This window comes from Eschscholzia californica, unplaced genomic scaffold (genome assembly GCF_041429995.1).
Source record: "Eschscholzia californica isolate CP2 unplaced genomic scaffold, dmEscCali1.0.p SCAF_8, whole genome shotgun sequence".
Classification (NCBI taxonomy): Eukaryota; Viridiplantae; Streptophyta; class Magnoliopsida; order Ranunculales; family Papaveraceae; genus Eschscholzia; species Eschscholzia californica.
Genome location: NW_028238505.1, coordinates 112,501 through 120,000, shown reverse-complemented (window position 1 = coordinate 120,000; position 7,500 = coordinate 112,501). Strand labels below are relative to the sequence as shown.

Genomic DNA, 7,500 nt, shown 5'->3' with positions numbered 1-7,500 from the left:
GTCCCGTGCTGTCCCGTGCCGTCCTGAGCCTTACAAGGCCGTCGCATGCGCGTCCCGTGCCGTCCGAGCCTCACCAAGGCCGTCCCATGCGCGTCTCGTGCCGTCCCATGGCGTCCCGAGCCTTACAAGGCCGACCCACGCCTTACGAAGGACGTCCCATGCCTTACAAGGCCGTCCCATGCGCGTCCCGTGCCTTACAAGACCGTCCCATGCCTTACGAAGGCCATCCCATGCGCGTCCCATGCCTTAGCAAGGCCGACCCATGCCTTACCAAGGCCGAACCATGCCTTACCAAGGCCGTCCCATCGATCTCGGAGAAAGTACATCATCATGACATCGGAATACGGCCCCAACATCGATCTCGGAGAAAGTACATCATCATAACATCGGATCGGATGTGTGTCCATCGAAGTTCCATCGACACTTCGAGAAGATCGAACATAGCTTCCTAGCATGTTAAAGGTTCGGTGCTAATGGGGACATAAAGATCCCACGACGTTCCAAACGAAAGTAAAGTGTTCCGTGCGTGTGAACTACGTTGTCCCATGTGCCGGCTCTCGACTCCTAAGATGTCCCATGTAAATGCCCTTCGTGGGAAAGAATGTCCCGTGCAACGTCCCTTGATGATCCCCATAAGGTGTCCCATGTGCGTCCCATGATGTCCCATGCGCGTCCCGGGCCGTCCGAGCCTCACCAAGGCCGTCCCATGCGCGTCTCGTGCCGTCCCGAGCTGTGCCGAGGCCGTCCCGTGCTGTCCCATGCCGTCCCGAGCCTCGCCAAGGCCGTCCCGTGCCGTCCGAGCTGTGCCGAGGCCGTCCCGTGCTGTCCCATGCCGTCCCGAGCCTCGCCAAGGCCGTCCCGTGCCGTCCGAGCTGTGCCGAGGCCGTCCCGTGCCGTCCCGTGCTGTCCCATGCCGTCCCGAGCCTCGCCAAGGCCGTCCCATGCGCGTCCCGTGCCGTCCGAGCTGTGCCGAGGCCGTCCCGTGCTGTCCCATGCCGTCCCGAGCCTCGCCAAGGCCGTCCCATGCGCGTCCCGTGCCGTCCGAGCCTCACAATGGCCGTCCCAGGCCGTCCCGTGCCGTGCCATGCGCGTCCCGTGCCGTCCGAGCCTCACCAGGGCCGTGACATGCCGTCCCGAGCCTGACCAAGGCCGTCCCGTGCCTCACCAAGGCCGTCCCTTGCGCGTCCCGTGCCGTCCCGAGCCTCACCAAGGCCGTCCCATTCGCGTCCCGTGCTGTCCCATGCCGTCCCGAGCCTTAGCAAGGCCGTCCCATTCGCGTCCCGTGCTGTCCCATGCGCGTCCCGTGCTGTCCCGTGCCGTCCCGAGCCTGACCAATGCTGTCCCGTGCGCGTCCCATTCTTTTGGCTCGGCTGGCCCGTGCATTCTATGGGGTCGTGGGACATTTCGAAATCCACCCGGGCCATTTCGACTCTCTCTTCATTAATACTATTGAGGTATTATTTATGAATTATTGGAGAAAAGAAACGGAAGAAAATATTTTTTTTTCTATTTTTTATGAATTTTCCGGTGTTTATTCACTTAAAAATTCATAGAAAAATAAATATTTATCGGAATCGCTATTATAATATATCAAAAAAATCCTTGCGAAAAGACCTTTCCAACGAGTATAAGTTTGCTGGATTCCGACGAGTAACGAAGGAGTAAAGGCCCAGTATGCTTGGTTAAAAAATTGATGTTTCCTTGTGAAAATAGGAAAAACAATAACTTTGCACTATAAGGGGGAGGGTTGAGCTCCTTCCCCAGAGCGTGCACAGCACTTGTGCTGGCACGTTCCCTAGTGCTCGCCAAGCACCATAGGGCATCCAAAGGGCAAAGCTCGGCCTACTACATGATGGGAAGCTTCTAATATGTCGGAATACGAAGAGATTTCGTGCGACCCGAAGCTCGGCTCGGGCGTCCCGGCCTGTCCCGAGCTGTGCCGAGCGCGTCCCAGGCCGTCCCGAGCCAAGTCTCGGGCGTCCCAGGCCGGCCCGAGCAAATTCTCGGACGTCCCAGGCCGTCCCGAGCTGTGTCGAGGCCGTCCCAGGGCGTCCCGAGCTGTAGCGAGGGCGTCCCAGGCCGTCCCGAGCCAAGTCTCGGGCGTCCCAGGCCGTCCCGAGCAAAGTCTCGGACGTCCCAGGCCGTCCCGAGCAAAGTCTCGGGCGTCCCAGGGCGTCCCGAGCCGTGCCGAGGCCGTCCCAGGCCGTCCCGAGCTGTGGCAAGGGCGTCCCGGGCCGTCCCGAGCAAAGTCTCGGGCGTCCCATGCCGTCCCGAGCTGTGGCAAGGGCGTCCCAGGCCGTCCCGAGCTGTGCCGAGGCCGTCCCGAGCCTAGTCTCGGGCGTCCCAGGCCGTCCCGAGCTATGGCGAGGGCGTCCCAGGCCGTCCCGAGCCAAGTCTCGGGCGTACCTGGCCGTCCCGAGCTGTAGCGAGGGCGTCCCATGCCGTCCCGGGCTGTCCCATGCGCGTCCCGTGCCGACCCGAGCAACAGCTCGGGCGTCCCGTGCCTCGGCCCTTCCAAGTGGTGCTTCGTCGGACATCTCGATATCCACTCGAGCATTTTCGACCAAACTCCATATGTGGGTGTGTGGGTATTTATCAGGAATATTGGAGAAAGAATCGGGAAAAAAATATTTTTTTTCTATTTTTTTTGAATTTTTAATTGTTTATTCACTTAAAAATTCATAAAAAAATAAATATTTATCGGAATCGCTATTATTATATATCAAAAGAATCCTTGTGAAAAGACCTTTCCAACGAATGCAAGTTTGTTGGATTTGGACGAGTAACGAAGGAGCAAAGGCCGAGTATGCTTGGTTAAAAATTTGATGTTTCCTTGTGAAAATAGGGAAAACAATAACTTTGCACTATATAGGGGAGGGGTGAGCTCCCTCCCCAGGCCGTGCACAGCCCTTGGGCTGGCAGGTGCCTTGGCCCTTGGGATGCAACATAAGGCATCCCAAGGGCAAAGCTCGGCACGGGGGTGGATGGGAAGCTTCCAAGAGTTGCCAACTCATCCCCGACGTGGGAAATCGAAGATGCGGCTGGGGGGGCCCGGGGGGGCACCACGGGCCAAAAAATCAAAAACTCCCCAGCCTATGCCGGACACTTGGGGAAGCATCCCCGAAGGTGTCCGAGCTGCTGGGGGGGCCCGGGGGGCACCACGGGCCAAAAATCGAAAAGTCCCCAGCCTATGCCGGACACTTGGGAAGCATCCCCGAAGGTGTCCGAGCTGCTGGGGAAGCTCCTTAGGCACAAGAGTCCCTAGCCGGCCCCAAAGATGCGAAAGTGCTGCACCTCGGAAGCTTCCTTGGTGCAGCACGATGGCGAAGCGCACGTCGTGGGAGCTGAAGGGGCAGCTCCCGATAAGCGACGTGCGCAGCTTTGGCGCGACCTAGTTGGATGGATTTTTCACGCACAGCGTGTCGGCCGGGACTGTCCCGCGTTGGTCTCTTGCGCCTCTGCAGCCTTTCGGGGCGAGCGGAGCGCATTTGAGCGACGCGGGCGGTTGACTGTCCGACGACGTGTTGGCGTGTGAGTGGTGTTTGGTTCGAGTGTGCTGTTGGGCTTCCTGCTGTTCGCATGGGAACCTTCGGCTCTCGTTCCTGTTCAGTCGGCTCCCGACACCTTCGAGTGCCGGGCCAATATACGGTTCCTGTGCTGCATACCTTCCGCGGAGGCAACGAGTTGAGTCCCACGTATTTGCCCCTCGCCCGCCACGATGCGGAGCGAGTCGGCCGACGCCGCGCTTCCCGCGTCCCCTGCGAGAGACGGCACTAACGTGCCGTCCTCCCCAGGATCGCGGGACTCGCGAGATGTCTCGGACGCAGAGCGCAATGTCACGGGGTAAAGTTTTCGCTCCTACTTTAGCACCGTGCGGCACTTGACTTAGCTTCCTCCTAAGTACAAGTCTAAGCCTTAACCTTCCCAAATGCCTAAGTAACCTTGACTAAGTAGGCAAAGACCCAAGAAAGATAAGCTTCAAAAGTGTGCACCAACTAAAGAGAACTTTGATCTTTATTACTAAGAACTCTTTGTATACAAGAAGGCTTTTGGGCACGTTTCCCAAGTCACTCAACTCTCACACTAATGCTTTGAATCCTTGCTTGGATGCTTTACAAATGAGGGGGTGATCCCCTATTTATACTAGTTCCTATATACAATGGATGGTTGGGATTTACCCACATGTAACCTATCTAATGGCTATGGAAATCTCTAGGTTACTTGGGCTCCAAGTATCTCTAGAAAAATCTCCTTGCCATCTCTAGAAAACTCCTTGGGCTGGGCCAAGGAAGGTGCCCCAACTATGTACAAGTGCAGCCTGGTCCAATGGTGCTGTTTGGGCTGCTGTCTAGGCTGCTGTTTGGGCTGCTGTCTAGGCTGCTGTCTAGGCTGCTGTCTAGGCTGCTGTCTAGGCTGCTGTCTAGGCTGCTTGGCTGCTGTTCTTGGGCGTTTTAGCTGCTGTCCGGCCCAAGTATAAGCTGCTGTTTGGGGGTGCTTTAGATGGGCTGTGACATTCTCCCCCACTTAAGCCGCAGACGTCCTCGTCGCGATCTCTTCTCGGTACTTAGCGATGAGATCCTTGTGTTGCCATAAGGTATCTTCATGCTCCCAGCTTGCTTCACTATCTGGTAGCCCCTTCCATCGCACTAAGTACTCCGTATAGATTCGCCCGGCCCTGGAAACCCGTCTGTGCGACTCGATGCTTTCTACCTCTTTGTCAAAGGAGGTAGTCATAGTAACTGGTGCTCGGCTGCTTTGGCCTCTGGTTGCATCTTCTGGATCCGCATGATAAGGCTTGAGGCAGCTTACATGAAAGACGGGATGGATTTTGAGATGTGCTGGAAGTTCCAACCTGTAAGATGCCTTCCCGACCTTCCTAAGTATGGGGAATGGTCCCTCATACCTCCTGATCAGCCCCTTGTGCACCCTTCGAAGGGACTTGAACTGATTTTGGTTGAACTTGAGCATCACCAAGTCTCCAACCTGAAACTCCAATGGACGCCTCTTTTGATCGGCATATTTCTTCATCTTCTTGGCGGCCTTTTCCAAGTAAGATCTGGCAACGTCAAGCTCCTTTTGCCATCCTTTGGCAACCTGGAAGGCTGCCGGGCTTGCACCCTTATACCCACCTGCAAGAGTAAGTGGGGTAAGTGGTTGTTGGCCTATAGCCAACTCAAACGGACTATGCCCAGTTGATTCGCTCTTCTGCAGATTATAGCAAAACTGGGCAATGTCTAGGAGCTCCACCCAATTCCTTTGGTTGGCTGTGACGAAATGTCTTAAGTATAGCTCTAAGAGTGCATTGACCCGTTCCGTCTGCCCATCTGTCTGAGGATGGAAGCTCGTAGAGAAAGATAGCTCCGACCCAAGTAACTTGAATATCTCCGTCCAGAATTTGCCTGTGAACCTTGGGTCCCGATCACTAACAATGTTGGCAGGTATTCCCCAATACTTGACTACATGCTTCACAAATAACCTTGCGGCTTGTTCGGCAGTGCAGTCGGTAGGTGCAGCGATGAAGGTAGCATACTTGGTGAACCTGTCAACTACCACAAGTATGGAACCTAACCCATCAACTTTGGGTAAGGCAGAAATGAAGTCCAAAGAGACACTTGCCCAAGGCTTCTCTGCTACAGGAAGTGGCTCCAATAGTCCTGCTGCCTTCTTCTGCTCCACTTTATCCTGTTGGCATATTAGGCAGGTTCTCACATAGGATTCCACATCCTCCATCATCTTTGGCCAATAGTACCTCAGCTCGAGCAATGCCATAGTCCTCCTCTGGCCTGGATGTCCTGCCCACATGGTATCATGACATTCCCTTAGAAGTGTCCGACGGAGATCCCCATACTTTGGCACATAAAGCCTGTTCCTTTTTGCAAAGAGAAGACCATTATCTACCCAGAATTTCTTGGTCTTCCTTTCACGAGCGGCCTGCATTAGCTTTTGTGCATGGGAGTCATGTTGAAGTCCCTCCCTTATCCGGTCCAAGTATAAAGTGTCGGGTCGACTGACTATTGCACAAAGCCTTGAGGATGCTAGCTCTGCCTTTCGACTTAGTGCATCAGCAACATGGTTGGTGCGGCCTGGCTTATATTCCATCTTCATGTCAAACTCGGCCAGAAAGTCTTGCCACCTTGCTTGCTTAGGACTTAATTTCTTCTGGGTCTGGAAGTAGCTTGTGGCAACATTGTCAGTGTATACTGTGAAGAAGTTGCCCAGAAGATAGTGCCTCCATGTCCTTAAGCAGTGCACCACAGCTGTCATCTCTTTCTCTTGGACCGTGTAGCGCCGCTCCGTATCATTAAGCTTCCGACTCTCATATGCAATAGGATGACCCTCCTGCATAAGAACACCTCCAATAGCAAAGTCAGAAGCATCTGTATATACCTCGTAAGGTTTAGTATGATCTGGCAAGCTAAGTACAGGCTCTTTCATAACAGCTTGCTTTAGATCATCAAAGGCAGCTTGGCATCTATCAGTCCACAACCAAGCTTGGTTCTTCTTCAGAAGATCAGTGAGTGGGGCAGCTCTTTTGGAATATCCCTCGATGAACCGCCGGTAATAATTAACAAGCCCCAAGAAGGACCTTAGTTGGGTCACTTTGGTTGGCTCCTCCCAACCTTGGATGGCTTGTATTTTCTTCTGATCCATCCATATTTTCCCTTCTCCTATCCAATGACCAAGGAAGGCAACCTTGGTGGAAGCAAAGGAACACTTCTCTCTTTTGACATAGAGAGAGTTCTCCCTTAGTACTTGAAAGACAATTCGTAGGTGTTTAAGGTGCTCCTCCATGGTACGACTATATATTACTATATCATCAAGGTAAACAACTACGAATTTGTCTAAGTAAGGATGGAATACCTTGTTCATAAGGGTGCAGAATGTGGCAGGAGCATTTGTTAAACCAAAGGGCATAACTAGAAATTCATAAGCTCCATACCTGGTGACACAAGTGGTCTTGGGCTCATCTCCTTTGGCTATTCGTACCTGATAGTAGCCTGACCTCAAGTCTAACTTTGAGAAGATCCTTGCACCACCTAATTGATCAAACAAGTCTTCCACCCGAGGGATAGGGTATTTGTTCTTTACTGTCACCTTGTTCAGTGCTCGGTAGTCGATGCATAGACGTAGACTCCCATCGTGTTTCTTTTGAAAGAGCACTGGCGCCCCATAAGGTGATTTGGAAGGTTGGATGAATCCTGCATCAAGTAGCTCCCTGAGTTGCTTCCTCAGCTCTGCCAACTCAGGAGGTGCCATCCTGTAAGGGGCCAAGGCAGGTGGCTTGGACCCCGGCTCCAACTCGATCTCATGGTCCACCTCTCTCCTTGGTGGAAGCTTCTTAGGCAGCTCATCTGGCATAATGTCCTTGTACTCCTCAAGGACAGCTTGAACTTCAATAGGGACTGGTCCTTCTGCCCCATCAGGTTCCTCTTTAAGTGTGGCAAGGAATGTCTCTTCTCCTTTGGCAAGTCCCCTGCTAAGCTGTATAGCTGAAAGAGA

The 7,500-nt window shown here is 53.7% G+C and overlaps 1 protein-coding gene across 1 annotated transcript in view; it reads right to left on the bottom strand.

The window, feature by feature from the left end:
• The window catches only part of LOC147529997 (uncharacterized), a 61,221-nt gene that overhangs the window by 12,252 nt on the left and 41,469 nt on the right, over positions 1 to 7,500 (bottom strand). The window lies entirely within an intron of this gene.